Source organism: Mycteria americana, chromosome Z (genome assembly GCF_035582795.1).
Source record: "Mycteria americana isolate JAX WOST 10 ecotype Jacksonville Zoo and Gardens chromosome Z, USCA_MyAme_1.0, whole genome shotgun sequence".
Taxonomy (NCBI): domain Eukaryota; kingdom Metazoa; phylum Chordata; class Aves; order Ciconiiformes; family Ciconiidae; genus Mycteria; species Mycteria americana.
In genome coordinates, this window is record NC_134396.1 from 45645440 (window position 1) to 45658366 (window position 12927).

The following is a 12927-nucleotide window of genomic DNA, read 5'->3' on the forward strand; positions in this document are numbered from 1 at the left end:
TCCCTGCAGCCTTGTCTTCTTCAGGCTGAACAACCCCAACTCTCTCAGCCTGTCCTCGTAGGAGAGGTGCTCCAGCCCTCGGATCATTTTCGTGGCCTCCTCTGGACCCACTTCAACAGCTCCCTGTCCTTCTTGTGCTGAGGGCTCCAGAGCTGGACGCAGTACTCCAGGTGAGGTCTCACCAGAACAGAGCAGGGTAGGGGGGCAGAATCACCTCCCTCGACCTGCTGGCCATGCTTCTTTTGATGCAGCCCAGGATGAAGGTTGGCCTTCTGGGCTGCAAGTGAACATTGTTGGCTCATGTCCAGGTTTTCGTCCATCAGTACCCCAAGTCCTTTTCCGCAGGGCTGCTCTGGATCACGTCATCCCCCAGCCTGTACTGAAACCAAGGACTGCCCTGACCCAGGTGTAGGACCCTGCACTTGGCCTTGTTGAACCTCATGAGGTTCACAGAGGCCCACTTCTCCAGCTTGTCCAGGTCCCTCTGGATGACATCCCATCCTTCTGGCGTGTCAGCTGCACCACTCAGCTTGGTGTCATCTGCAATTGGTTTTAACCAATTGGTTAAATTGCAATTGGTTAAAACCAATGCAATTCAGAGAACAGTTTCAAACTCAGTGGGCTGGGAAGTGGAAGGTATGGTGTTCCTTTTTTTTCTTGTACATACACATCGTGACCTTCGGTATAGTTTTCATGCTGAGAAAATGAGAGTGAAACTCTCAAAGGTCACACAGCACCCTGCCTGCCTCCCAAGATGAAGATCAGCGACCTAACAGTTCGAACCACAGAGATGGCCACACGAGCTTATCAAAGCCATATTTAAAGCAGAGATATATTTTACAAAATCTAAGTTAAAGGAAATGAAAAAATATATATTTTTTCTTTTTTAATCTTTCCACTCCCACCCCCCCCATTTCTCACCAGGTTGTGAATGGTGCGGGAATACAGTGATACAGGCTCGGGACTGCAGAAACCAAAATCCTCAGGCACAAAACTTGGCCTTGGATTTATCAGTCCCTCTCTTTGTAACAGAGCTTTCATTTCTAGAAAGCTAAGACAATGATCCTGACAACTTTGGTAAAATCCTTAAACTCTAGAAATTGTACTGTGTTGTACTGTTTGGCACCAGGAGCCTGGTTGAGGGTCCTGGATGCAACCATCCTGGATTCTGTGCCAAGGTTGTAGATAGCCCCTCCTGCAGAAAGCATCAGTATCAGTGCAGGTGTTCAACATGAGAAAAGCACCTATAGATGGGGAAGAGTACAGAAAACAGCAAATCCATTGGTCAACATAGGTCAGCCAGTGATCTCAACACAACAGAAACCTGAGCACTCTGCAGGGGGTTTTAGAGGACTCTGTGGCAAAAAAAATTTTTAAGGAAGGATTTGGAGGAGAAGAGAGGGCAGCTTCGCAGGCAGTGCAGCAAGTGGGGAAGGTACGGGAGAAGGCATCAAGCTGCCTGTTTAAAAGCCTCCCAAGCAGGAGATGAATGGGATGTTCAGCAGAACCTGAGAGCCAGGGGAAGCAGCAGTCTTGTGTCTGATGCTGGGGAGAAAAAGCAGCTAATGAAAAGGTGCAAAGATAGTTAAATAGCTAAACAGTCACCACAGCAATGGTCTGGACAGAAATGAGTCAGGCAAAGAGGTGTTTGCTAAGGTCAGAGAAATGTTTTGGTAGTAATTGACATGCAAGAGTTTTATTTGCATGGGTGGCTAGGAAAGGCTGATTTTTGAGGTGTTATACAAACTGAATAGGCAAAGTCAGAGCATGGCCTGAATACACAAGTGTGGTGAGAATCCCAAATCAAAAATACTTATGAACAGTTTTCCCCCACCCCTATTATTATTAGTAGTAGTATTATTAATTATTGTTATTGTTATTGTTGTTGTTGTTATTACTATTATTATTTCATCAGTTCTAATGGTTACATTTATTCTCCATCTGTCAGGCAGCTGCCGCAGAGCAGGGATCCTCTGTGTATATACAGCTACTTTGGTGACCCAAGTAATTATAGAGGTATTTCATAGCTTTTTTCTTCCCTAGGCACCATGGAGATGACATCCCTGAGGCAGCAGGATACGGGTTTGGTCAGTGACTGTGGATCACCACTAAATTGTTTCCTGAGCTCCTGTCGCCACCCTGTAAAGATTAATGTAAGCGGAACAGAAAGCAGAGTTTTCCTCTCAGACCCTTCACTTCTTTGCTTACAAAGGAGGATGAACGTATCCCACGTGGTCTCAGCACTTGAGGTGCCACACGCCTGGCAGGTGAGGAATAAGGGGCATGTCATTGCATGTTGAGGCACGGTGGATGGGGAGGTCGCTAGCAAACTGAACACGCAACTCCACAGCACACCTCTCCAGGCACTTCTGAGAACAGAGCCATACTTCAACAGGGCAAGGCTGAGCCTTGGTCAGGGACATCTCTTTGTCAAGAAGTACGCATTTCTTGTTTTCACACCAGCTAGAAACAGAACACAATGCGAGTGCTAAATGCAAGTGGTACCATTGTCCTACCATGCGTTGAATCCTTTGTGTCAAGTAGCACTCAACCTCAGAAGGCAACACTCAGACACAGCTGAGTCCATACTACTCATTCCACTTCACATACAGATGCTCAGCACTATTACATGAGACCCCTTAGCTTAGCAGAAACTCCAGCAGTACTCTACGCTTTTGAAATAATGTAACCAGAAAGCTCCTGAAAGATCCTCAGTTTTTTGCACTCCAGATACTAGGAGCAACGGCTTGCAGACCTTCGCAGATTTATGAGCCACAATTCACGTGACTGCAGTCACCGTCAGAAGCATTAAAGAGCTAGATCTAGGTAGCTATTTATAGAGCGACATCTGAGCACCTTCCAAATCACTGAAAAAGCTCAAGGCTGATTCATTTTGTCACTGGAACCAAAGGATGGAACTTCACGGTACCTGACCATGCAAATCTGCACCCCTGCATACCCGACAGGGCAGCAAAGGGTAGCGCATGCCTCTGGCCAGATTCTTGGGCGGCACAAAGGGAAGTAAATCCATCAGAGTCAATGGACAGGTGCTGAATTATGCCAGTGGAAGAGCTGATGCCTTGGGGGAACTTCACAAGTGCTTTAGTCACACATTCCAGTTCATCAGGAAATTTCTCTTGCAGAGACACTGCAAGATGCATGTGTGTGCATGTGTGAAGCTAGCAAAGTCTTTTTTTAGTTATTATTTTTCTGCCACTGGGTGGGAATAGCTTTATCCAGGCGGCTTATGGACTGTATGCCAGCTATTCCAACACTAGGTCTTTCCCCACCTTCTAGTTCCATGCTCTGGTGTCCCCATCTTTCCATGTTCATGACCCCTACAAAGCCTGTAGTTGCTGGGCCCTCACCTTTCTCATTTTTCCCTGCCCAATACATACGCTTAATGTTGCGTCCTGTGCCACCTACATGCCACATTTCTGTCATGCAGCACTTGTCCTGGCAATGCCTCAGGCACCACAGAACATGATATGGAACAAAGACTTAGTGCTACAGCTGCCCCCATCAGAGGTCAGCAGCTCCACTGTCACTGCCGTAGGTTGGGAAATATCATTCAGGAGGTGTCTTTCCATTGCATTATTTTTTCTCTTTTCGCAAAACCCTTTTAATAGTACTCAGGGTTTTATTGTATTTATTCAGTCTTCCTGGAAATAATTTGACAGAACTCATGATCTTCTTTTTCTGCACCAGCATGAAGTGCTAGAGGAAGCAAGAGCTGACCAGCGTGGCTGAGGAAGGAGATGCTGACAAAACTTCTGGGTGTTTTTGCAGTCTCCTTCATTGAGAGGAACAGGACACAGACGTGCAGTCGAGCAAGACAGGTGTCGTTGTAAGGGAGCATTACAGTTCTGGGCATCATGTGATCCTCAGCCTTTCCTGGACTAAGGAAGCCTCTGTGTAACAAGAAAGAATATAGAAGAAAAGCAAGTCCACTGACAGTTGAAAACTCTGTTAGTTGCCCTTGGTTATGTCTCTGGCAAGGCCCAGAGAGAGGAAAAGACTCCAGGTTTTCAGGCAGGAGCTGGTGGTAGGAGACAATAGGGAAAGGAGACAACTACTGTGGGGTGCTTACATGTCTTAAGGCATGCTCCAGTCCCTTGACACACTGGTATTTTTCAGCATGATAGTGTGAAGTGCATGCACTTCTTCAGTATCCACTGTTCATGTGACTCCCTGGTAGCCCTCCTGGGCTTCAGAAGGTGAGAAACCGAGCCTAGTGAGGTCATGGAAAAACAGCAGGGAAACATTGCCTGACATGCCCTGCCTTTCCTGAGCCTGTGCTGTTTCTGTAGTCCTGACCTCATCCTTTTCTCTGGTGTCCAGCCCGGATCCAGAGATGGTAACAGAAGCTTGTCATCTCAGGTGCCTGCCACTTCACCAAGCTTCAGAGAAGTTGTCTGTATGAAGGCACTGACTCCGAGCCTCCTCTGCTGCTGCGGCTGAGATGCCATCAACTTTTAAAACCCCCTTCTCCCTGCGCCTCCACTCCAGGTCCACAGGGATGAGACAGCACAGCTTTAATCCCTCCTGTTCGCTTTGCTCCTATTAGACACCCCCGCCCTCTGCACTACCTTTAATAGAAATTGGAGACCATGGATCCCTACCACAGAGTATCTGTTTCACTTTAATTAAGTCTCCAGTTGTTAAAGGGTATCAAGTGTCCCCTGCCCCGAGACAGGCAGATTTGTGGGACTCGGTGAAACAGGAATGCGCAAAACCAAGCAGGGCTGTTTGGTCAGGGGTAGGCGAGAGTATTGCCACCGAGCAGGGACAGAGAGAGGACCTGCTTAGATTAGGCTGCCTGCTCCCCCAGCAGGGATGCTTCGTGCTGCAGGCTGCCGCATCTGCCGGCGGGCTTCAGTGAGGGGAGGCACAGACTTTTGGGTCACGTTTATCGTGGGCAGAAGGCAAAACGTGCTCAGCCCCTGCCAGCCTGTGGTGCCCCTCCCCAGTGCTCCCCACGGAGGGGACTGGAGGCCTCTGGGGCCATGCCCACGGCAGGCAGGGGGAAGGAGAAACTGGAGTCCCCAGCCAAGCTGAGAGTGGGTGCCAAGTCCCAGGGAAAGAGCAGCACCAGCCCTGCGGCAGGTCTGAGCAGCCGGCTCTCCCCAGCCAAGGACCCTGCCAGCCCACGCGGCTGGAGTGCAGGACGTGCCACACATCCACAGAGGGAATCCGTGGGACCGCACTTAATCCTCTGCCGCCTTGAGATGGAGCTTTGACTCCTCACACACGCTGATGAACAGCTGGGGCCAGGGAAAAGGTGATGTGGTGCCTCCCAAAGAGGAGAAAGGAAACTCTGTTTCAATCAAAATTATTATCTTCCGTTTCGAATTGAACTTTTAGCAGCATTTAGCAACTTTTAGCAGCAACTTTTAGTCGCTAAACAAAGGCCATCCCTTTCAGGACTTCAGACAATTGAAACTAATTGTTTTGATTCGCAAGGAGATTCCAGCCAGCGCAATGCTCTTGCATGGCAGGTTTTGCATCTGTTGCATCAGCACCTCCCAGCAGAAAACCTTGCCTTTGGAAAGTTTCCAACCATCTCTGCTTTGGAAACAGTGCTTAGGGCAAATCACACTGCCACATCAACACTGAATCATAGTTCAGATGGAGATAGAAACCTAGAGGATTTCCAGAGCAAGTTGTTTCACCACACCCTTCGTGCAAAATCTTTTTTCCACTTCCAGTTCTTGCAAAGGGCAATGAGTATTGTTATAAGTGTTTACATTGTTGCTCGCTGCCAAATTAACATGATCACTCTCACCACCATAGGAGCTTCTAGGTAATGCTAATTACTTGCAAGAAACAATTTTAGAAGCACTAAAAGCAACTAGGATACATGGTTACATTTAGCTATAACTCCACTGAAAAATTCTACTCCAACAAACAAGCTTAAATTGTCAATTTTGCAAAAGTGCCAGAATATCAGATACTTCCAAGTTTTGTAAATGCAAGTTGCTTTGAGCACGTATTTCATTGCTCTTTGGTCTTTCATACATCATTCCATGGTCACTGTTGTATCAGAAGGTAGGTAGTGAGAAGTAAGCAAAGAACCACCTAAAACACCAGTCCATGTTATGAACTAGGTTTACACAGACCATTTGATGGTTGCGGGCTTTTCAAAAGTCACCCTTTGCCTGCCTTGAACCTCCTAAGCAATTTACTTTCACCATATTCCTGCTATGTGGGATAGCATTGTCCCCACTGACTTAAACACGAATCATGGTGTGGTACAGAAGACTTGAACACAGTTCATCTGAATCTTACCCTCAAGCCTGACCTTTAAGACTATTTTCCCTCTTTCAGTTGTGTGTGGCAAGTCTCAATATATCATCATCAGTAGGAAATATGTAACCGCACTGAAGGAGGAAAATAACCGGGAGACATGTAAGTAACTGAGACAATGCAGAACTGCCAGAACCGTGGCAGCTGCTGAGGGTAACTTTATGGTTTGACATTATGCACATCCAGGTAAATTATAATTTTTATATGCATTCTCCTCTGGGCACAAGAACTAGCACAAATATACAAGGAATTTTTTATTATTGTCACTTTGTGGAGAAAGTATTGAAAGCTCCATTTCACCTGTGCCTCTTTCTGGAAGGGGAAGAAAACTGGTGGGGTCCCTCCCAAACTCTCTAAAGTGGGTTAAATGAAGACATTCCTTAAACAATGTTAAATCTGTCATGATAATACAAGGAATTAGGCAACCCGTTAGCCTGCCAGAACCTCTTTTAAATTAGCTTTTCCAAATGTCTCTAAAAGCTTCTGTTAGCTTTTAACAACAATTACAGGAGCCTAAACACTGTAAACAAAGTATTTTTTCCATGCTGAACAGTTTAAGAAAAACAAAAAGAAAAGAAAGAGAATGGGGAAAGCAGTGGAGCACCAAGGCTCTCCCTGTTTCTGTGGGGGCAACTCCTCACGCTTGGTCTGAGTGCCTCGTGGCTTCAGCAAAACTTCAGATCAAGCCCTAAACTTTGTCAGACAGGTTCTTGGCTGGTCTCGGCCAGTGCTGCTTCGTTAAGTCTTCAGCACCTTGTAGGAGAAGACACTTTCCCTGCTGCTTTGTGCTGAGTGACTTCTTACAGCTTGGTTCAAGCTGGAGCAGCATAGCCCCAAGCCTCTGCTGAAATACGCAGTGCTGCCTCAAGGACTGAGTTTCCTAAGTCTTGTCGAAATCAATGTCTCAATATCCTCCAGGCTGCCTGGAAAGTTTTGGCCAAGCTTCATCAGTAAGATAGGATGAAATATACCATCTTGTAGTGGAAATATTAATTAGTTACTGTTTCTGAAGTGTATTGAACATGAAAATCTTTCATACTATTGTATCTATCTCTGTCTTTTCCTATCTGCAATATGGGCTTTTTGGCCGCCCTATCTACCCCAAACAATATTTTATATAAACCTGGAGTGCAAAGCCTGCACTGACATCTTAGAGGATGAGCCAAGTGACTATCATTCAAACATTTATTTCATGAGAAGTTAGAACATTTTGCACTTTCCTCCACAACTCTTTCAAAAGCAGCTAATTTCTTCTTGCTGGAAGAGTGCCCATTGTTCATTTGACACTAAAGATAGGGCTTTGCTGTTTTCTTTTAAGTCAGCGATTGGAGGGTGGAGAGCAAAGAGGGAGTTAAGCTTTATTATGCTGCCTTGTAAAAAGGACACAACATTATGCAAAAGGAATTATGTGAAACACAAAATTGCTTTCTTTTCCATGCACTCTCTCACTGGCGTGCAGATTTCAGACAATATTCTTCCTTCGCTTTGCCAGGTAGATTGGATTTCAGATGGCTGCGTCAATTAAATGGCAGGCCCTTTGTGCACCTTGCTGCCTCAGTCTTTTAGGAAGTAGCAATCAGTTTTCTGTTGCCCTCAAAATTTCCAAGTTAGTGGGCAGGAGGGTGGTGCTGTTTGCCTGGTTTTAAATCTGTCTTAAATATGCATTTGATCTCTTTAGTGTTGGAGCCTGTAGTCTGGAACGAACAATATTCCCTCAGAGTAAAGACAGGCAGAGTGTTACATCCACAGAAGGGTAACTGGGGCACAGAGGCACTAAGTGATTTGCCTGAGGTCACGCTGAGATTGCATGGAGAAGCAGGGACTGAGGCCTACAGCTTCCCTATCTTTAAACTGGAGGCAAACGTAGAGGGAGAGTGTGATTTACCAAGAGAAAAGAGGACAGGCGGTTGCTTTTCTCTGTGGCTTCACAGGGTAAGCCAGAAAACACTGAGTGATGCCCCTCCTGATTTGTTTTTCTAACAATGTGTCCCTACCTCCCAGCTGCTCGCCTTGCTGCAGCATGTTGTGCAGCAGGATCATTTTATAGCCAATAAAGTGTTTCTTCATGTGTGTTTATCATCCCTGAAAGTGGAATCCCTCATGGCTGAATGTAGCTCGCATGGCGCGCAGTGGGGAACGTGTGGCAGACTCCCAGTGAATTCCAGCATTGAACGTGATTAGCTTCCCTGCACCTCTAAGGAATAGTACCAGGAAATTGCTAACACTGTAAATTGTCTCAAATATGCACTTACTAAAGCCTTTAAAGAGCAATTACTGTATGTTAACTGAACACCAATCAACTGTAAAAACAGCAGTTATGTGGGTTTAATAGGTATATAAAGGAGAAAATCTCACCACCCTGCAATTAATTCTAAATCACATAAAAAGTGTAACTTGTACACTTATTGATTATTAATACATAAAACATGTACAGCATGTTAAAACATTTAATTAGCACTTACATAACAGGCTAAAAGTTAAGTATCAAATTATCACTAAAATACTGTTGAGCTCTTCATTAACCATGTGGAACAACCCCCCCAACATGCAGTGCTCAGGTTGTTCTAGCAATTAGGTGCTTTCAGCTACTGTTCAGTGATTTTATATCAGCTGTGCCCCATTCTCTGTCAGGAAAATGATATATTGTCCAGTTTCACTGTCTCTAGAATCACCTTTCTTACAATACAGGATGTTCCCGAAAAAGCCAGAAGACAAAGAAGGGACAGCAGGAAGAGATGCTCCTGAGCAAGGTCTTCAGCTTTCATCTCCGTGAAGCTGTGTTTAAAAATCTGGCCAGTAAAAGATATGTTAATAGCAATTCACAATGTGGAGAACTTCATCAGTAGCTATAAGCACATCAAGAGAGAGAGGAGAGTAAATCTGCAGTGAAGGTCCGCATGTGGAAGAGGAGATGATTAGTGGTAAATGACACCAGCAGGCGGGCTTGCGGCAGAGGCCAGGGAAGAGGGGAGCTGAAACCAGAGAGCTGGAGGTCTCCAGCATCACCAGGAGGAGAGCGAGTGACGAGATATTGCAACAGGAGTTTGAAAAAGTACAAGGGGGGAGGTGGGGGGGCACCTTAGACTTGACTTGCAGTCAAGATGGATGCTTACTAGGGATCCCAGAGGGAAGGAAAATAATAGCGCATATATGCCATTGGGAACTTCATCCAATCACACAGTCTGTTGACAGAAGGAAACCACAATGTAGAATTACCCTTTGTTTAGTCTAAATCAGCTGCCAGTATGCACATACACCACATGAAAGGCGAAACCTGAACACGTTCCCAGAATGTCTTCCTGAAAAAGCCATCTGCTGCCCAAGCTAATGTTACCATCCTCCCCATCACAATGAGTTTTGAAAGGATAAATTCCATTTTCCAGGCAAGATAACATCCTCACCTCAGCAACATAGCTTAAGGCTGCCAAGTGCAGTCAAGAAACTGGTTTCTTCACAGAGGCTCTCAGCTATTGCATGCAGAGTCACAGAAGAGGCACAGGTGTAGAAGGGATTTGCACGCAGCCAGCACGGCCCATCACTTTTGCAGGTTTGTGAAGGGCTGTGGACTTGCACCACAGCTTTAGAGTAAAGGAGGGATTGCTAATGGTCAGCACAGAGGCAGACAGAGCCACCAGCAAGCTGCATGGGTTATTGGAGGCAGACCTGTGCTGTTGTGCTTCTCCACTTGCAGAAGGAGGTGGTAGAGGAAGGGCATCCAACCAGCCCCCTGACTTCCGTGGGACAGGTGTGAAAGTGCCTGGTCAAGGTGAAGGTCCAACAAGAGGGGGCCATCTCCTGGCCCCAGGTACAAAGATGCATGGTTGCTGCTCATCAGACTGGGTAGAAAAGCCTCCCTTTCCTCAGAAGTGTCATTTAACAGACCCCAAGGAGGTTGGCAGATCTGTTCCCCCTCAGAAAAAGTGTGTCCACCCACTAATTTTGCCTAAATTCTTTGACTATATTTGATTGCATTTTTACTCATCTTGATAGTAAATCTGAATTTATGGTACCCCACCAGCTTTAAAGATATGTCATACAAAAAATAAAAAATTGTGTGCCTTTCATGCACAAAGGTTTAACTTAAAGCAAATATTTAACTTAAAGCATTTTCCCTCTTGATATAACTATGTCTGCGCACTTACCAAGAGGACAGATTTAAATGTGAGCAGTTGTGGGACCAAGAGATGGATAGCTCCTTGTGGTGGGTTGATGTTGGCTGGCTGCCAGGTGCCGACCAAGCTGCTCCATTGCTCTTCCTCCTCAACAGGACAGGGGAACAAAATGTGACAAAAAACTCATGGGTCAAAATAAGGACAAGGACACCTACCACTTACCATCATGGGCAAAACAGACTCAATTTTGGGAAATTAATTGAATTTATTACCAATCAAACAGAGTAGGATAATGAGAAACAAGAACAAAACTAAAACCACCTTCCTCCCACACCTCCCTTCTTCTCAGGCTCCACTCCACTCCCAATTTCTCTACCTCCTCCCCTCAAGTAGTGCAGGGGGTCAGAGAATGGGGATTGTGGTCAGTCCATCATGCGTTGTCTCTGCCGCTCCTTCCTCCTCACGCTCTTCCCCTGCTCCAGGGTGAGACCTGTTCCACCCATGGGAGACAGTCATCCACGAACTTCTCCAGTGTGGGTCCTTTCCATGGGGTGCAGTCCTTCAGGAGCAACCTGCTCCAGCATGGGTCCCCCAAGGGGTCATAGGTCCTGCCAGAAAACTTCCTCTCTATGGGCCTCAGTTCCTGCCAGGAACCTGCTCCAGCATGGGCTCTCCATGGGCTGCAGCTTCCTTCAGGGCACACCCACCTGCTCTGGCATGGGGTCCTCCACAGACAGTAGGGGGACAACCTGCATCACCATGGTCTTCACCATGGGCTGCAGGGGAACCTCTGCTCCTATGCCTGGAGCACCTCCTCCCCCTCCTTCTTCACTGACCTTGGTGTCTGCAGGGCTGTTTCCCTCACGTTTTCTCATTCCTCTCTCACAGCTGTTTTTGTGCAGAGTTTCTTACCCTTTCTGAAATACGTTATTGCAAAGGCACTACCAGCATCACTGACAGGCTCAGTTTGGCCAGCAGTGGGTCCATCTTGGAGCCAGCTGGAGCTGGCTCTGTCTGACATGGGGACAGCTTCTAGTATCTTCTCACAGAAACCACCCCTGTAGCCCCCCGACCCGCTGCCAAAACCTTGCCACATAAACCCAATACACTCCTAATCCCTGGAAACTGATTCATGTCTTCAATGACCATCAGCAAGAGTAATCCTCCTGCTGAATCCTTCAATGACCATCAGCAATCCTGATATCATCTAACCTGTAAAGTAACTAATTTGTGTCCTTACCAAGAGTTTGGACAATATGAAGCTGCTCAAAGGAAACAAATAGTTTCCGGTAGGAACATATTTCTCCTCTCTCCTGGACCTGAACATGTCTTGAAAGCCATTGGAGAAAAATGGATCTTTTTACTCTATGACACAGCACCTCAGGTCTATATTCTTTGTTCAGGGGGTGTTATTCTTGGCCTGCCATTTGCTGCCTAGTTCTGAGATGGGTTTAGTGTCCTTCTATGCACAGGAGATGTTCAGTGCATTTTTCAGGGCTGAACCAGTTTTATGGTTAGCTTAGTTTGGCAGGATCCAGCTCCATGATGCAGACAGTCCCTTCTGGTTCTACATTCGTATTCTGGTAAAAGAGAAGGGAGGTCTTCAAGCTAAGGCCATGGACAAGGACCCAACTTACCAGAATTTATTTTCTGGTTATGATAGACTTCCACAAGAGAACATAGTTTCTTCTATTTCCTATACCAGTTCTCCGCCTAGCAAATGGAGATATTAAAACCTCCTTCTGCTCTGACAGTAAGCCACAACTTGTTTGTCCCTTAGATGGTAAGATTTTTTGGTGAAGGGTTTGTGCTCTGTTCATACTACAGCAAGCACTACAAAAATAGTTGTGTGACATGACTCTTTATGCTGTTGTCATGTACAAAAAGATTAGTGTCTTGTTCCATTTTTTATTCCATTCTCTAACTATAAATTACTGTCTTTGAGAGACCATTAGTGACAAAGGATACTAGCATGAAATACTAAGGGGCTCTTGCTCAAATTATGACTACCATTAGTGAAAAGAAACATGAGAATTAAAATAACTTAAATACTTCATTAACAACAGAAGCTTTCCTCGTGCTATGGATCCTCCATGAAGGGGACCTCGAAACGGTGATAGGAGGTGTTTACAAATAGTTTTAAGCCCTTGTTTGTCACTGGAATATAAACAGGAATTAAGGTTTAGGAATTTTGAATGCAAGTTTGTGCAACTCTTCCTGCTTTGAGAGGACTCATAGTCTAAATGTTATACATTTAATGAATGTTATTCATGACACAGAGAAGTTAGTCAAAAGAGGACTATCACTACCTTTAAAAGAAAGAAATCCCAGCCTGAAATTGGACACAATCTGAACTAAAGCTGTGCTGGAAACCCGCTGTTGAAGAAGCAAACAAGATTCCTCACTGCTCACAGACAGCTAAAGACACTGGAAAACTTTGTGCAGAACAAAGCAGTCCATCAATGAAACAGCTGCACAGAGAGGTTATTTAGGAACCATCGATTTAGAA